Here is a 19,404-nt window from a genome sequence, read left to right on the forward strand (position 1 = left end):
GTCCCAACACTGACACTTGTGGAACACAACTTGTCACTGGGTGCCATTCTGAGAAGGACCCTTCAAACCCCACACTCTGCTTTCTGCCAGGCAGCCAATCTTCTATCCATGCTAGCACCTTGCCTCTGATACCACAGGGTCAAGATTAGAGTAGTGCTAGAAAAGCACAGCAGGTCAGGCATGATCCAAAGAGCTGGAAAATTGACATTTCGGGCAAACGTGACACTCAGTAGCCTCCTGTGCAACAACTTGTCAACGGCTTTCTTGAAGCCCAGGGAGATAACATCCATTGGCTCTCCTCGGTCTAACCTGCTCATTGCTTTCACAAAGAATTCTAGCAGATTTGTCAGACATGACCTCCCCTTGATGAAACCATGCTGACTTTGCCATATTTTACCATACACATCCAAGTATTCAGAAATCTCATCCTTCACAATGGATTCCAGAATCTAACCCATACCAGATATCGGGCTAACCGTACGTAATGTTTCGTCTTTTGTCTTAATCCCTTTTGAAACAGGGATTTTCCAGTGCCCTGGGACCCTCCCTGATTCCACAGATTCCTGAAAAGGCCACCACTAGTGCCTCCATTATCTATTCAGCAATCTCCCTTAGAACTCAGGGATGTAGTCTATCTGGACCAGGTAATTTATCCACTTTCAGGCCATTCAGTTTTTCTAGCACCTTCCCCTTGGTGATGGCCACCACTCAGCTCTGCCCCCTCACTCTCTTGAATCAAAAATTCAAATGGGAGAAGTGGGTTTCAAATCATGAAGCACAGGTGTCGGTCCAAGGAAGAGAAAACAGGTTTTCACCTAATCTACACTAAAGCCAGGGTTCCGGCAAATTACATTACTAGATAGCTAGGACTGTAGGGAGACCATGAAACTAAATATTGGTTAGTGTCTATGGCATGGGTGGCAAATGGGAGAATAGGAGATTCATGCCAAGAAACTTGGAAGTTAGAGAACAAAAGATGACAAAATAATAGTGCAGTGCAGTATACAAATAATGATAACCAAGGTGGGAGTGAGACAGACAAGACATTCAAATATAAGAGACACCCAGCAAACAGGAAAGACTACCTGTGTGGAGTTTGCACATTCTCCCAGTGTCTGCGTGGGTTTCTTCCGGGTGCTCCGGTTTCCTCCCACAGTCCAAAAATGTGCAGGTTAGGTGAATTGGTCATGCTAAATTACCCATAGTGTTAGGTGAAGGGGTAAACGTAGGGGATTGGATCTGGGTGGGTTGCGCTTCGGCAGGTCAGTGTGGACTTGTAGGGCCGAAGGGCCTGTTTCCTCACTAAGTAATCTAATATGGTAAACAGATAGAAGTAAAAGCTGGTCATTTTAATGTTTTCAGCATTCTCAACAAGATTAATGAATCGGTAGTAAAGACAGAATCAAATGGTTTTGGTAAATATGCATTTGTGATAACTATACAGGTGGCCAAGACTGGGACCTTAACATTTACAAGTACAGGTAGCTCAAAAGAAAAATGAGATGAGGCAATTCTGCAAGTAAAGAATAAAACCAGCATGGTTGCACAAATTATCTTAGGTTTGAGGATCGAAATATAGAAATACTTAGGGTGGATAAAAGAAATAAAGCAAGAAAGTCACTGGAGGGAGTATCTAGAGGACAGTTAACAGAAACGTAGCATAATATAGTAATCAAGAAAAAAATGATTTGAAAGAATGTAGCTCAACAATTTTCATATGAATTCAAAAAACCCGAATTGACAGAAATAGCCAGGAGGATGACTTCTATTTCAATGCTCTCATCAGAGACAGTTTCTTTGAATAATAGTGTGAGACAACTGGGGTGCGGGTTTGAATAGATCTGATGCATGCAATAAAGACAGGATTAATTAATGGCCTCAGTAAACGATCCTGAGTAAATGTGAACATAACATGATAGAATGCTACTTTCAGAATTCCCCTTTCAGTTTGTGAAGAATAAATTTAAAACTCTCTAGTTTTAACTTAATAAAGACAAGTTCAAGGGAAGACAGAAGACAAGACAGAATTTCCTAAACTGGACTGGGAATTAGGACGAAAGGTAAAATCGTATAGAAGCAGTGGCAGGCAGTTAAAGAGATAATAGGAGTCACAAAGATATATTCCACTGAGAAAAATAAAGACAAAACGAATGCATCTTTACTGAATTAAGAATAATATCAAATTGAAAGGTGAACAAGGCTATGCAAATTAGTCAGCCAGAGATTTTTTTTTAAGAAAAACACTGAAGTGTAATAAAAGGAGAAATTAGACTATGAGAGTGGACTAGCAACAAAAAAAACAGACACTAAAAACTTCCATAAATAAAATATAAATTAAATGCTGTCTATATTTGCATCCAGATCATTTGTGGGCGGCACAGTGGTTAGCACTGCTGCCTCACAGCGCCAGAGACCCGGGTTCGACTGACTGTGTGGAGTTTGCACGTTCTCCCCGAGTCTGCGTGGGTTTCCTCCGGGTGCTCCGGTTTCCTCCCACAGTCCAAAGATGTGCCGGTCAGGTGAATTGGCCATGCTAAATTGCCCGTAGTGTTAGGTAAGGGGTAGATGTAGGGGTATGGGTGGGTTGCGCTTCAGCAGGGCGGTGTGGACTTGTTGGGCCGAAGGGCCTGTTTCCACACTGTAAGTAATCTAATCATCTTATATAACTGACAAACAAAAGTGGATCCAGAGCCTGTGGAATACTGCTGGTCACAGGCCTCCTACCCAAAATAACCCTCTATCACCACCCTCTGTCTCTTACAATAAAGCCAATTTTGATTCTAATTGGCAAGCTCATCCTGAATCGCTTGTGACCTAACTTTGCTAATTAGTCTACCACGCGGAAACGTAAAGGCTTCACTAAGGTCCAAGCAAATGACGTCAATTGCTCTGCCCTCAATAAGTCTATCAAGTTTGCAAGACGCGATTTCCCTCTCACAAAGCCATACTGATTATCCCTAATCAATCCTTACCTCTCCAAATGCAAGTAGATCATATCTATCCGTATCACCTCCAACAGTTTATACACCATTGATGTCAGACTCTCGGGCCCATAGCTCTCAGGCTTCTCCTTACAGCCTCTTAAATGAAGAGGCAACAGTAGCCATCCTGTAGCACATCACCCATATTTATAGACAATACAAATATTTGTGCTGGGAGCCCTGTAATTTCCTCCCTAAATTCCCACAATGTCCAGGCACAGAGATTTCTCCACTTTGGTATTTTCTAAGACCTCCAGCAATTCCTCTACTGTAAGGTGAAACTATAAACTGAAAGTGTTTTTAAAATCTCTATATATAAAGCGGGACAGAAGATATCCAAGGGGGTGTGGACTAGTCAACTTAGCATACCTACTAGAGGGAACAGCATAATATCTAGACCAAACATCATAATGTAATAGTCAATATGGATTTGAAAAGGAAAAGTGCTGCTTGGCCAATCTTATTGGATTGTTTAGAGTAACAGAGAATAGTCACAAATAATGCAGTAAAAATAACTTATCTGCATTTTCAAACAGCACTTAAGCTGTTCCACAATAAGCTAGTCAATAAAATCAGATGTCAGGGTCATGTGAAAATAGATGAGAGAGAGAGAGGGGGGGGGTGGGGGGGGGGGCTGTGTCAGGGGTTGAGAATATGGAATTTTCTACAAGCAAGTGGTTGAAGTGATTAACTTAGATGAATTGCTGATATAGATAATCTGTTGAAGTTTTCACGAGTTCAAGTCAAAAGCTTCTACAAAAGCCATACTTAAGTTCGAAATACTGGACAACTATTAATATAGATGCACTCAAAGGAAAGCTAGTCCCCCACTCTAGAAGAGAAAATCCGTTCTTGACAATGTCTAATATCTTGCATATACACAAATCAAAAATATTAATCTAAGGCCCAACAGAAAATAAGCCAAGATGTACAATAATGAAAGCCAAGTGCTAAAGTCAAGGCAAACCAAAAAGCATTTAGCTTTATTTGGAGCCTACAGTATTTAAAAAAACTATACTGCATTGTGCAACCTTACCAATTAGAAACAAGTAGGGAATTATATTCCAAAACTTCGTCTTCTGCACACAAATGCAGACTTCTCCAGCTTTAGTTCTGAGAAAAGAAACAAAACCAAAAATTATTAAATCACAGCAAAGGTAAAAATATTTCAAATTTCACTACCACTTTTCAAAAAGGTGGGAGTGTACTTTTACTACTGATTCCAAAATCCTTTGCCGAGCACAAATATATCTTAAAAATAAAGGTACAGTGTTTGTAATGCCACAATTTAAAACTACAATGCACACAGTACCACAAAACTCAGATTTCTATGGAAACACCCAATTACAGTGGCATGTCATTATTAAAGTTGGGGCAATTTTAGACAAATAACAATCTCTTTATAAATTGCCAAACTGTTTTGCCTTACTTATGTTCTTTTCAGATAAAGCTATATACAGTTTTTAATTTTTAACATTACATTTTTAGGTACTTTAACAGCAAATGCTCTGACTATATTGGAAACATTAATTTTAATTAATGCATCATACTGTACTTTGATTTTATAATCAAATGTTTGAAATTAAAAAAAACAGTAAAGGAGGTAACAATTATATATCCTAGATACTGGCAACACAACTGTTTTCACCTTCTTCTCGAAAATCAACCCAGCACCATAGCTCATGACTTCTTGGCCTGTTAAATACATAGTACAGTTAAATCTTTTCAAAAACTCTAAACAGAGTGCAGTTAATTGATGCCTGTTAAATAATGGAATCCAACTCAGTTCTGCATTTTCTTAAAACATAATGCCAACCTAGGTACGGAGAAATGTATTTATTTCTTCAATTTTCCAACTTGCTGTAGAGGTTTGCATCAACACATTATCACAGATGCCATTGATAACGGTGCCTGCATGGTACAGGAGGGTACTAGACTGCTCCCTCAGTCTGTTCGGCAAGAGAAAACAACAAAAGGAACTTGGTTCTTAGATACAATCCCAAGGTAGAAATCGAATACTTGATGCGCAGTTTTGTTTTAAATTTTAATGAATAGAATAAAACAGCACATATACTTGACCTTGAAATGGCCTGGAGAATTCTAAAGAAGGTTGGGGGGAGGGGGAGCTAACAATTTACATGATTCCTCATCAGCTAAATGGATGTGTTGGGTGGGGTGGATGTACTAGCATACAGCTTCACTAGCTTGCAACACAAAAGCAATTTATTTTTCCAATCACACCAATCTTGTACCTTTCCATCTGAGTCAATGCTGAGCAGTTGCTAAGAACAGAATATTTTCAAATCTTTAAAGAAAGATTCTTTAAAGCAAAGCACCCAATAATTCTTCTTGTGGTTATTATTAAGGGGCCCGTAGACACTCCTACAAGTGACTTCTTTCCACTACTATTCCTCCTCTCCATGCAAATCCATTTTTCATCCTGATTGCCCACAGCAACGTCTTCTCAAACAATTGAGAAACTAGAAAGGAAACATTTGCAGAGATGCTGCAGGGACTGGAGAGTTTGAGTTGGAAGGAGAAGTTGGATAGGCTGGGACATTTTCCCCTGGAGCATCAGAAGACACAGAGCTTTATAAATTATGAGGGGCATAGATAAAGTGAATAGCTATGATCTTTTTCCAAGGGAAGGGGAGTCCAAAACTAGAGAGCATAAGTTTAAGATAAGAGGGGAAAGATTTAAGAGGGGCAAGTTTTTCCACACAGAGGGTGGTGCATGTATGGAATGAACTGCCAGAGGAAGTGATAGAAGTGGCTACAATTACAGCATTTAAAAGACAGATGGACAGGTACGTGAATAGAAAAGGTTTAGATACATATGAGCCAAACACAAGCAAATGGAACTAGCTCAGTTTGGGATATCTGGCTGGCATGGAAGAGTTGAACTGAAGGATCTGTTTCTATGCTATATGACTCTATAACTATACATGTCATTCTTGATTAACAACATTATGTGTCAAGCTTTGTACAGAAACATGGAATACAATGTCTTGTTCTTTTAACGACTATTATGTTGTCAAACGTTTCACCATTTTGTATTGTAAACCCCAGACCTTGATTTTATGATGTTTTTGGTTAAACTTGTATATGGCATTGGAATATTCTGCATTTAGAAGCACTATTATACTTTGAATAAGACTGTTACATTATTTGAAGAAGATTAGGAATTGTATTGCTATCTACACATTCAACAGCACAGGGTGAGAAATACAGTGAATGTTAGCACAGCATCTGTTTAATATATTACAATTATTTTGAACTTCTGGGAACCAGAAGACATAATATTGCCACCTGAACTCCCAAACTTGAAGGCAAAATCTTGGTTCAACATTTAACATCTGGAATAATTATCTACGATAACTCTGTTTTCTCAGTCACTCGAGACTGAACTTATTTTACTAAACAATAAAATTAGCCATTTACTAGCCTTCAAGACAACAATGATCAAGTAGAGATATTATTTATATGAACAAAGAATGTATGTATAATGTATATGTACTTCTATCAAGTAAAAACTCAATCAAATACTAAAAGAAACCTTAAAGCTTATCCAAGGGATAGTTTAGGGAGTGCACTACAAGCCTACTAATTCACAGCATAGGAGTTCAAACCTCATCATGAAATATGGGGAAGAATGGAAAAACTGTTTGTAAGTGACCATGAAGCTGCTGATTTGTCAAAATCTCAACTGATTCATTACTATCCTGTGCAGCAGGTTTCCTGCCACCCTTATTCATTCAATTAGATGTTACCATCTCAAACTCTTACCTCCACTTGTGTGGACTTGCACTTTCAGTTGTACTAAGTAGCTCAAATAGGAGCACAACCATTCTGAGCATTTAAAATCATTTGAATAAACCAGCAACATAAGTATGAGAACTTCAAGGTAGTCACAACAGCGTAGAGCAGTGATGGAGATTACATACACCATACGAGATGGTGGTGGAGAAGCTGAAAGGCCTGAAGATGGATAAATCACTCAGACCAGATGGACTACACCTCAGAGTTCTGAAGGAGATAGCTGAAGAGATTGTAGACGCATTGGCATCTTTCAGGAATCACTGGAGTCTGGGAGAATTCCAGAGGATTAGAAAATGGCTAATATAACTTCTGTATAAGATGGAAGACAAGTGGAAGACAGGATGTTACAGGCTGGTAACCTCATTACTAAGAGTTCACTATTAAGGATGAGATGGCAGAGCACTTGGAATGACAGTAAAATAGGGTGGAGTCAGCAAGATTTTGCCAAGGGGAGGTCATACCTGACAAGCAGTGCTAGAATTCTTTGAGGTGGTAATGAGCACGTTAGACAAAGGAGAGCCAGTGGACATGATCTACTTTGATTCCCAGAAAGTTTTTAAGCAAGGTGTCGAACTGGAGGCTGCTAAATAAGATGAGTCTATGGTGCTAGGGACAAGTTACTGGTATGGATAGAAGATTGGTTAACTGGCAGAAGGCAGAGTGTGGGGACAAGGGATATTTTTTCAGGATGGCAGCCAGTGACCACTGGAGTTCCACAGGGATCAGTGTTGCAACCACAGCTATTCATGTTATACATTAACAATCTGAAGGAGGAACTAAAACAGTTGTTGCTAAGCTGCAGATGACACAAACATGGGTGGAGGAAAAGATAGCGTTGAGGAGGCAAAGCAGCAGGAGAGGATTTGGACAGGCATGGAGTGTGGGCAAAAAAGTGGCAGAGCACAATGTGGGAAAGTATGAGGTTATGCACTTCGGTGGAAAGAACAGAGCCATAGACTAATTGGGATAGTCTCAGAAATTTGAAGCATAAAGAGACTTAGAGTCACAGAAACAGACCAGTCCATGCCAACCATAATCCCACACTAAATTAGTCCAACCTGCCTGCGCTTGGCCCTTATCCCTCCAAACCTTTCCTATTCAAGTACTTATCTAAATGTCTTTTAAACTTTTTTACTGTACCTGCATCCACTACTTTACAATAAGCACTGTAAAAAATGTTGCCCCTTAGGTCCTTTTTAAAATCTTTCTCCTCTCACCTTAAAAATATGCCACCTAGTCTTGAACACCCCCAACCTAGGGAAAAAACCCTGGTCATTCGCCTTATCTATACTCCTCATGACTTTTAAAAACCTCGAAGATCCTCCTATCCTCCAATGAAAAAAGTCCCAGCTTATCCCTCAAAATCAAACCTTCCATTCCTGGCAACATCCTGATAAGTCTTTTCTGAAGCTTCTCCAGTTTGATAAAAATCCTTCCTACAACAGGACAAACAGAACTGCACACAGTACTCCAGAAGAAGCCTCACCAATGTCCTCTACAACTCAACATGACATCCCAAGTCTTGTACTTTAGGGTCTGAGCAATGATGTTAAGTGTGCTAAATATCATAAATACTTTGTCTACATATGATGCAAACTTCAAAGAATTTTGTACCTGAACCCCTAGGTCTCTATTTTACATTACCCAAAGCCCTACTTTTAATTGTATAAGTCCTGCCTTTGTTTGTGCTACCAAAATGCAATACCTCATACTTTACCAAATTAAACTCCACCTGCCACTCCTCAGGCCATTGATCCCATCGATCAAGATTTCTTTATAATCATGGATAACCTTCTTCACTGTCCAATTTGATTTGATGTATTTGGTTTGATTTATTACTGTCACATGTACTGAGGTACAGTAACAAGTGTTGTCTTATATGCTTTACAGGCAGATTGTACTGTAATAGTGCATCAGGGTAACATAATAGAGTGCAGAATACAGTATTAGGAGTCCTAGTTCAGAATTCTCTTAAGGTTAACATGCAGATTCAGTTGGCAGTTAGGAAGGCAAATGCAATGTTTCAAACATTCAATTCAAGAGGACTAGAATGCAAGACTAAAAACAAGGCTGTACAAGGCTAGTCAGACCTCATTTGGAATGTGTTTGTTTTGGGCCCAGCATCTAAGAAAGAATGAGCTGACAGTGAAAGGGCCCAGAGGTGGTTTACAAGAATAATGTCGGGATGAAAGGCTCGTCATTTAAGGAGCAGTTGAGGATTCAGTCTGTGTTCAGAGTTTAGAAGGATGACAGAGGATCTCATTGAAACATACATAATACTTAAGGCCTGGATAGAGTGGACATGGAAAAGATGTTTCCACTTGTGACTAGGACCTGAGGGCATAGCTTCTGAGTGAAGGGACAATGCTTTACAATTGAAATGAGGAGGAATTTTTTTCAATTAGACAGTGGTGAATTTTTAAAACAAATTGCTACAGAAGGCTATGGAGGCTATGTCACTGAATGTCTTTAAGACTGAGACAGATAGGTTTCTGATTAGTTAGGGGATCAAGGTTTATGAGGCAAAGGCAGGACAATGAGGTTGAGAAACATACCAACCATGATCTAACGGTGAAACAGACTCAATAGGCCAAATGGCCTAAATCTGCTCTTATATCGACTGGTCTTATGATCAGCTTGTGCTGGCTCTTTGAAGGAGCATTCCAATTAATCCCACACCTCTGCTTCTTCCTCCATAATAATATTTTTCTTTGCTTTATCCAAGTATGTATTCAATTCCCTTTCCATAGAATCATACAGAAGAGCTGCTAGTATTAACTTCTACCTCCCTTTCAGTTCATCAATTTCCATTAATTTGGAGGAAGCTTATGATGTTTTTTTGATTGGGTACTGAAGTATGAAAAGTACTGGTTTATAAACTAAGGATCATTGACAGATTGCTGCACTTTTAAAAAGTTACCTGACACGCATAGTAAGTGCTATTTACACAGCTGTTTGTGTAAGCATTAGAGGAAAGCTTAGTTACAGATGAGTTGCAGCCAGAAGTCTTGATACAAAGAGAGAGAGATTTGGCCAGCGACAAGTAGCTAATTGATAACTGATGTAGATTAACGACAAAAGTGTCCCACTAGTCAATAACTAAGTGTGTGGCTTCTAGGTAGCTGAACAGCTTGGTGATGTGAACTGTCAGACATGAAGCCATCAGAGTTCTGAAACAAAACTGTTTATGTTCTGCACTAAGAGTTTCAAGCCTGAAAATAGCCAATTTATTTCCCCTCATCACTTATCTGCCACCCTTCTCATCTTTTTCACCACCCAAAAATACCCTTTTATTTGTCAGTGTGTAACAAGGAGAGGTTTTATAGCAGGACAGAATTTTACCTAAAGTTATACGCTGATCGCTCACAATGGCTCATCCATCATTGCGATCTATTTATTTCTAATGAATGGCAAACCTAGTTAAATATAAAAAACCTGGTCTGTGCTTGCTGACAACCTGGGTCTAAAAGACAGGTTCGATTTGGGAATTCTGCTTACTTTTTCAAATCTTTAACATTTGAGAGGCTCAACATAATTGCAAAACAAACAAATTACTGTTGATATTTTAATTGCTTTATTCACTCAAATACATTATGCAATTCATTTAGGTTTAGCAAAAAGCAAAAAAAAAATCAAAAAGAAATACTTACTTTTATACGGAAAAACAATTTTTAGGGACAAATGAAGATAGTCAGAGAGTCATAGAGATGTATAGCATGGAAACAGACACTTCGGTCCAGTTAGTCCATGCTGACCAGATATCCTAACCTAATCTTGTCCTATTTGCCAGCACTTGGCCCATATCCCTCTAAACCCTTCCTATTCATATACCCATCCAGGTGCCGTTTAAATACTGTAATTGTACTAGCCTCCACCACTTCCTCTGGCAGCTCATTCCATGCAAGCACCACCCTCTGTGGAAAAAGTTGCCCCTTAGGTCTCTTTTACATCCTCCCCCCCCCTCACCTTAAATCTATGCCCTCTAGTTCTGTACTCAAACAAGGAACTTTAAATTGTTATTTAAAGAGCTACCCAAGACTGCTTCTATGTCATGCAGTTAAGAATGCTGATTTCTGATTAAATAAAAGCATTTCTACAATTATATTATTTACACCTTTTAGGTAGTTATTTGAGAAAACAGATTATCTCTATTCTGCTTTTTCCAAAGGCAACACTAACTTCAGTGCCATTTAAGAAATAAAAATATTTCCCCTTGCAGAAACAGTCAAACAACATCATAGCAAGATGGGTTAGTGCTAAAATGTTTGGATGAGGTAATTGTGCACCAGACTAACTTTCAGCATAACTTGGAATTGTAGAAAGAGCATATTGTTTCATTTCAGGGGCAGGGGGTTGGTTGAAGAGAGACAGACGTAGGCATGATTAGAACCAAATAAATTAGCAACCAATGGATTGCTGATCCATAAAAGTGGTTGGATTGTTCAAACTACCTTTTTTTAAAAAACAAGACTCCCTATAGGAACAGGGATTGAACTACTGGCTATTCTCAAGCAGTTCAACTACCGATCAACCACACAATCAGAAATTACTTTGCACTTACACAGTGCTATTCCAACCACAAAAATACCCTATTCAGGTACTTGCCAAATTCAAAAGATGCAGTCATTAAAAGAAACATGAAATATATTCTATTTACCCTTTCCCATTTAGCATTACATTTCTGAGTTTAACATTCAGTAGCTTGGCTGAGTCAGGAAATTGGTGCAACTGCATGATAAACTTACAGCATATGATCTTCAAATGATCTTACTGCATTTTCAATCTTCTAAGAGTTTGAAACTTTCACGTAATGGTGAAACGGTCATTTTTTTTCCCTGTAGACTTGATGTACTTAACAGAAGGAACTTTAAAGACAGTGAACAATCACAAACTTAAACTGCCCAGCAATAATTTTGTTATGCATCACATAAAAATGTACACTCCCTGTGGATGTTAAGCAGCCGCATTTCCTCATCAGACATTCCACAGTGCAGTTTGTATGCTGCTTACTCCCTGAATGAGTAGTATGCTTGGAATGCCTCCATAGGAACTGATTCCCTTGATGATGATTAGCTTGACCACTAACAACGTAGTCACTTCCTGCTTTTGCCAGCATGCCTTTAAAAGGGCATCATTCACCAGGAATAGTAGTATCTGATACAACTGAACTACATTTTTTTTTAAACAAACTGACATGCAATGAAGCATTTCTTCCCTCCTCTTCTTCACCGTCAGCATTTCAGTTTGCAGTTTGGAGAGTGTGTAGGGCAGAATAAAAATGGCTTTGTCTACAGATGTACCAGTTCAGGACTTGTTAATTAATTGTGAAGCACTGGAATGCTCGATTCAAATGGGTGAATGCTGCCTCCACAGCAGTTCTCCATTCAATGGGACACATCAATAACATCAAAAAAACATAGAACATAGAACAATACAGCACAGAACAGGCCCTTCGGCCCACGATGTTGTGCCGAACTTCTATCCTAGATTAAGCACCCATCCATGTACCTATCCAAATGCCACTTAAAGGTCGCCAATGATTCTGACTCTACCCAGAGAGTGGTGGGGGCATGGAATGCGCTGCCCGTGGGAGTGGTAAAGAACCCACCCCTGACATCTCCCCTATACCTTCCACCCTTCACCTTAAATTTATGTCCCCTTGTAACACTCTGTTGTACCCGGGGAAAACGTTTCTGACTGTCTACTCTATCTATTCCTCTGATCATCTTATAAACCTCTATCAAGTCACCCCTCATCCTTCGCCGTTCCAACGAGAAAAGGCCGAGAACTCTCAACCTATCCTCGTACGACCTATTCTCCATTCCAGGCAACATTTTGGTAAATCTTCTCTGCACCCTCTCCAAAGCTTCCACATCTTTCCTAAAGTGAGGCGACCAGAACTGCACACAGTACTCCAAATGTGGCCTAACCAAAGTCCTGTACAGCTGCAACATGTGTAACTAAAACTCAGCCAAGGTATGTTGAATGCTGGAGCCAAGAAACATGCCATGCAAGCTGACATACACTCAGCACAGTATTTTGAAACAGATTTCATGCCGCTTCATTCAAAAGTAATTTTAAAGGTAGACTATTGCTGATATAATCCAAGAACATACAACCTTACAGAAATAGTTCAACATTAAAACTGGCAAGAGTATTGTTCTTGTGATTTATATCAGATTATTACTTAGTGCAATAAACTAATAAAATGCTTGTTTTCTCCCCCTTCATCCATAGAGGAACAAAACATGTTCTTTTTTTCCTTGTTTTTTTAAAACTTTTTTTCCTTTTCTTCCCATAAATAATGGCGATGGGAACAAAGGCTCAGTGGGACAATTGGAGGAGAGAGATCATATGATACAGCCTCCAGGAACAGAGTCAGGATTGGCAACCCTGAATGTTCAGCATAACTCATGATTCAGTGTGGACTTAGTTTATCTCCAAACTTGCTCAGATCTATACTGCTGCAGTTCCCCCATCACCACCTTTGTGTAGAAATAGTCTTGAATTTTTTCCAAGTTGATTGGCCCATGTATATGCCAAGCATGATCATCCACATTTCTCTATTCTCTACCTGTTCATGAGTCTAAATGTCTCAAACTTCACTATCATATTTCTAACATCTTGTTGAAAGTGAGGACTGCAAAAGCTGGAGATCGGAGTAGAGTGTGGGATGCTGGAAAAGCACAGCAGATAAGGCAGCATCTGAGGAGCAGGAAAATCTACATTCGAGCATAAGCCCTTCAACAATTCCTGATGAAGGGCTTATGCCCGAAATGTCGATTCTCCTGCTCCTCAGAAGCTCCTGACCTGCTGTGTTTTTCCAGGACCACACTCTCTACTCTGTTTCTAACGTCTTGCCTAATAGCTTTCCAGGCACCCACTATCCTCTGAAAGAAAACACCATTCCACATTAAACCTTTGCCCCCTAATATTTGATGTCACCCTATCGATGGCTCACAACTGTATATACCGTATTTACTCAAGTAAAAGTAGATCTCGATGAGTCGACCCTCTACGTTTGGCCAAAAAATCTGGAATTTTCTCTTTATCTATTTTAAAAGTCAACCCTAGTTCTTCACAAATAACAGGTCAACATTTGAGAGTCAAGGTATTATTCTGTAAACGTTATGAGGAGGAAATGATTTTTTTTTGTTTCTATTGTCAATGTCCAGTAATTACCATAATTCATTTTTAAATGCATTTAGAGATTAATTCGGCTTCTGCTAATTATACAGTATTTAGGACTGTAGCATGAATTTCAGCCCCTCAAAAGTAATATCCATTTAATAGTCGATGCCATAAATTTAACATTGAAGTGTAAAAAATTTGACTTTTACACAAATATATACAGTATGTCTATCAGGTCACCCTTCTGCCTCTGATGATCAAAAATAATCCATACTTATCCATCCTTCTCCTTATAGCTAACATGTTCCAATCCAGACAAAGTCTTCATAAACCTCTTTTGTACCCTCTCCAAAGGTTCCACAGCCTTCCTAAGGTGCGGCAGCCAGAACATGTAGCTCTCCAAATGTGGCCTGACCAAAGTCTTATACGGTTGCAGCATAACTTGCCAACTTTTATACTCAAAGGCCTGACTGATAAAGCAAACATGCTATGCATTTCTTTACCACCTTATCCAGTTGTGATGCCACTTTTAGGGAGCTATGGACTTGGTCCCCAAGATCCTTACGTATACTAATGCTCCTCAGAAACCAGCCATTTACAGGCCTTGCGTTTGACCTCCCAAAATGCATTACCTCACATTGCCGAGGTAAAACTCCATCTGCCAGTTCTCCACCCAACATTCCAGCTGATTTATAGAAATCACTGGTCACAGACGTCCAGTCCAATAAATATCCCTCAACAACTACCAGTCTTTGGATTAGTGGTGCTGGAAGAGCACAGCAGTTCAGGCAGCATCCGAGGAGCAGCAAAATCGACGTTTTGGGCAAAAGCCCTTCATCAGGAATAAAGGCAGAGAGCCTGAAGCATGGAGAGATAAGCTAGAGGAGGGTTGGGGTAGGGAGAAAGTAGCATGCCAGTCCTGCCTATCCCTGAGTCATGCTTCCGTAATTGCTATGATATCCCAGGCCCATGTTCCTAACTATACCCTGCGTTCATCTGCCTTCCCTGTTAGGCCCCTTGCATTGAAATAAATGCAGTTTAGTTTATTAGTCCTACCTTGTCCCTGCCTGCCCTGATTGTTTGACTCACTTCTGTTCTCAACTGTACCCGTCTCAGATTGATCTCTTTCCTCACTATCTTCCTGGGTCTCATTCCTACCCCCCACCAACTTACTAGTTTAAATCCTCCTGAGCAGCTCTAGCAAATCTCCCTGCCAGTATATTAGTCCCCTTCCAATTTAGGTGTAAGCCATCCTTCTTGTACTTCATCTTTATTTTAGCTTACATAGCAAGGCCTCAGGGTTTAAGAATGAAATGTTTGGAGAGTGGGAACTGGTCAGCATCAATCTAGGTGAGAGGAGGAGCAATTTACGGGTAGTCAAAGGAAGAGAGAATTGGATACATTGGTTGGCATGAGAGGTTTGAGAGAGATCTGGAGGGAGGGGCTCTGGATGGATTTAAAAGCAAATTAAGTTTAAGCATTGTACAAGGATGAGAAGCCATTGTACACAAATAAGGATAGAGTAACTGGCAAGCATGATTTGGGAACAGCTGTGTGGCAGCTGGAAAGATATAAAAGTTAGAAGCAACTGATACAAGATATCGAGTAAGGCATCAAAAAGGTGATATTTTCTATGTTTTTCAAGAATAGTCTGGAGTGATACTATATAAACTTACAGTTTCGCTCTCCTTCAATTTGGTTAAAATTCCTTTAATCCCAGAAGAGAAGGCTTACTAAGTATCAGGTCATTTCCAGCATTTTGATCTCCTGCATGCTGATGTAAGCAGCTCACAGCTGTACTCCTGCACTTGCTCAAATAGCTTACTACAAAAAAAGTCAAATCAACAGGATTCTATTGACACCTGTTTGCAGGACTACTTAAGGGTTGGGTTTATTTTGACACCTCACTGCCTCATCTGACTATTGGGTTGTGTCCATGGCTCTTCTCCTAACATCAAGGTGGTCTTCTGGTCTCTCAGTAGGTGCCTATTTCAGCCAACTTAGCTTTGAAATGTAGAATCCTGGTTGGTTAAAAATTTACTTCATCAGGCTGTGCATCCAGAAGACATTTACTTCCCAAGACATCTTACACTAAACAGATCTCCAGAAGTGGCTCAACTCTTTCTCCACCAACTGTAAGCTCGAGCAATTCCTGAAAGTGTATGGACAATGCAAGTATGAAATTATATTTTGCTCACAGTGGTCGGAGCTTCTCAGTTTAAACTATTCTTTGACTCTGTGGCCAACACTTCTGAGAAATCAAAACTTTGTTCAGTGTCACATCATAAGCTATAACTTGACAGTGAAGCTGTCAACCTAGGCGCATCTAAAGATCAGGACATCAATGACAAATTTAGCATATACAGCACAGAATATTGCTTTAATGACCAGATATCTCAAAGTATTTTACACCAAATTAAGTCCTTTTGAACTGTAGTCATTGCTATAATTTAAGAAACACTAACTAACAAAGAACCTCATGAACAGCATTGTGATAGTAACAAGCTCATTTTGCATGTGGATCACAGAATAAATATCAGCCAGGTCACTCTGGATGATTCCTGGTTTTGCTTCAAGGGATCTCATCCACCTAAGGCAGATACTACCTTGACTTAACATCTTAAAAGAGGTCACCTCCAACAATATGGCACTGACTTAACATTACCCTGGAGTACCACCTCTGTGCTGAAGTGAGACTTCCCATAACCTTATACCAGACAGCCCTTCCAACTTACTGCATCATTTGATTAGATCATAGCTAAATCTTAAGTTTCAAGGCCAATTTCCCACCTGCTCACCATACCCCTCAGCTGTCTGTAAGACCATCAATTCTTTCATTCCCATCTTAAATATGTTCAATGATGGCAAATCTGCAACCTTCTGGGGCAGTGATTTACCAAGTATCATGACCCTTTACTGAAGATTTTTTTTTAAACTCAGTGCTAAGTATTTGATGAACTAAGCCTTGGTTGACACCATTGTGACCGAATTCCTTTTTCATTAATTCTACCAATAAAGAACACAAGCATCTGTGGAAGCCCTTTTCAGGGAAGAAAGATGCCCCAAATCTTGATTGTGGGATTCCAAGATGACAGTAAATACATAGAACATTACAGCACAGTACAGGCCCTTCGGCCCTCAATGGTGTACTGACCTGTGGAACCAATTTGAAGTCTGTCTATCCTACACTTTTCTATTTTCATCCATATGATTATCCAATGACCATTTAAATGCCCTTAAAGTTGGCAAGTCTACTATTGTTGCAGTTAGTACATTTCACGCCCCTACTATCCTCCAAGAAACTTCTGGCATCTGTTCTATATCTATCACCCCACAATTTAAAACTATGTCCCCTCACGCTAGCCATCACCATCCCAGGAAATGGATCTCTGTCCACCCTATCCAACCCTCTGATTATCTTACATGTCTCAATTAAGTCACCTCTCAACCTTCTTCTCAAACAAAAATAGCCTCAAGTCCCTCAACCTTTGCTTGCAAGACCTTCCCTCCACACCAGGCAACATCCTAGTAAATCTCCTCTGCATCCTTTCCAAAGCTTCCACATCCTTCCCATAATGTGGTGACCAGAACTGTACACAATCCTCCAAGTGCGGACACACCAGAGGTGTGCACAGCTACAGCATGACCTCTTGACACAGAAACTCAAACCCTCTACCAATAAAAGCTAACATATCGCATGCTGCTTTAACAATCCTATTAACCTGGGTGGCAACTTTCAAGGATCCAAGTACATGAACACAAAGATCTCTCTGCTCATTTAGACTACAAAGAATCTTACAATTCACACAGTACTCTGCATTCCTGTTGCTCCTTCCAAAGTGAATCACCTCACACTTTTCCACATTAAACTCCATTTGCCATCTCTCAGACCAGCTCTGCAGCTTAACTATGTCCTCTGTAACCTGCAACATCCTTCAGCACTATCCACAACTCCACTGACCTTAATGTCACCTGAATATTTACTAACCCATGCTTCTACGCCCTCATCTAGGTCATTTATAAAAAAATGACAACAGCAGTGGTCCCAAAACAGATCCTTGCAGTTCACCACTAGTAACTGAACTCCAGGATGAACATTTCTCATCAACCACAGCCTCAGTAACCTTTCAGCTAGTCAATTTCTAATTCAAACCACTAAATCACCCTCTTTCCCATGCCTCCTTATTTTCCACAATAGCCTACCATGGGGAACCTTATCAAACGCCTTACTAAAATCCATATACACCACATCAACCGCTTTACCCTCATCCACCTGTTTGGTGACCATCTCAAAAGGTTTGTGAGGCATGACCTACCCTTCACAAAACTGTATTGATTATCCCTTATTCCTTTCTAGATGAGTATAAATCCTATCTCCTCTAACCTCTTCCAACATTTTACCCACGACCGAAGGCAGGCTTATTGGTCTATAATAACCAGGGGTTGAGCAGGGGAATAACATTTGCTATCCTCCTGTCTTCTGTCACTATTCCTGTGGATAACGATAGCATAAACATCAAAGCCAAAGGCTCAGCAATCTCCTCCCTGTTTTCCCAGAGAATCCTAGAATAAATCCCATCTGGCCCACGGGACTTATCTATTTTCATACTTCCCAGAATTGCTAAAACATCCTCCTTGAGAACCACAATCCATTTATTCTAGTAGCCTGTATCTCAGCATTCCCCTTGACAACATCGTCTTTTTCCAGTGTGAATACTGACAAAAAATATTTAGCACTTTCCCTACCTCCTCGGACTCCACGTGCAACTCTCCACCACTATCATTGATTGGCCCTAATCTTGCTCTAGTCATTCTTTTATTCCTGATATACCTAGAGAAAGCTATAGTGTTTTCCTTGATCCTATCCGCCATTGATTTCTCATGTCCCCTCCTGGCTCTTCTTAGCTCTCTCTTTACAGGCTAACTTTTAACTCTCAAGTGCTGTAACTGAGCCTCCAGGTCTCATTTTAACATAAGCTTCGTTCTTCCTCTTGACAAGAGATTCAACTTCTTTAGTAAACCATGGTTCCTCGCTCAACCACTTCCTCCCTGCCTGACGGGTACATACTTAATAAGGTCTACATTTCAATTGCACCCATTCCCGGCAGTTTCCTTCCCCATCCTTTTCATCCTAAATCTTGCCTAATCGCATCATAATTGTCTCTCCCCCAGCAATAACCGTTGTCCTGTGTTATATACCTATCCCTTTTCAATGCTAAAGTAAACATAACCGAATTGTGGTCACTATCACCAAAGTGCTCACCTCCCTCCAAACCTAAAACCTGGCCAGGTTCAGTACCCAGTACCAAATCTAATGTGACCTTGTCCCTTGTTGGCTTATCTACATAGTATGTCAGTGTCCTGCGTTCACTGGACAAAAACTGACCCATCTAAAGTACTCCAACTATAGTATTCCCAGTCAATATTTGGAAAGTTAAAGGCCCCATAATAACTACCCTGTTACTCTTGCGCC

At 40.0% G+C, this 19,404-nt stretch overlaps 1 protein-coding gene across 6 annotated transcripts in view; it reads right to left on the bottom strand.

Annotated features, from left to right (window-relative positions):
* Positions 1–19,404, bottom strand: part of LOC140478845 (talin-1) — a 259,303-nt gene that overhangs the window by 164,843 nt on the left and 75,056 nt on the right. For 4 of the 6 annotated variants that reach the window (XM_072572382.1, XM_072572322.1, XM_072572353.1 and 1 more), the window contains exon 2: positions 4,018–4,094. The exons of 1 other annotated variant lie outside the window; for it this stretch is intronic. The gene's annotated coding sequence lies outside the window, so the exon portion shown is untranslated. Of the gene's footprint in view, positions 1–4,017; positions 4,095–11,545; positions 11,778–19,404 lie in introns of those variants that run through there. One more of the 6 variants, XM_072572332.1, reaches the window with a different exon arrangement.

The sequence above is a fragment of the Chiloscyllium punctatum genome, chromosome 1 (genome assembly GCF_047496795.1).
Source record: "Chiloscyllium punctatum isolate Juve2018m chromosome 1, sChiPun1.3, whole genome shotgun sequence".
Taxonomy (NCBI): Eukaryota; Metazoa; Chordata; class Chondrichthyes; order Orectolobiformes; family Hemiscylliidae; genus Chiloscyllium; species Chiloscyllium punctatum.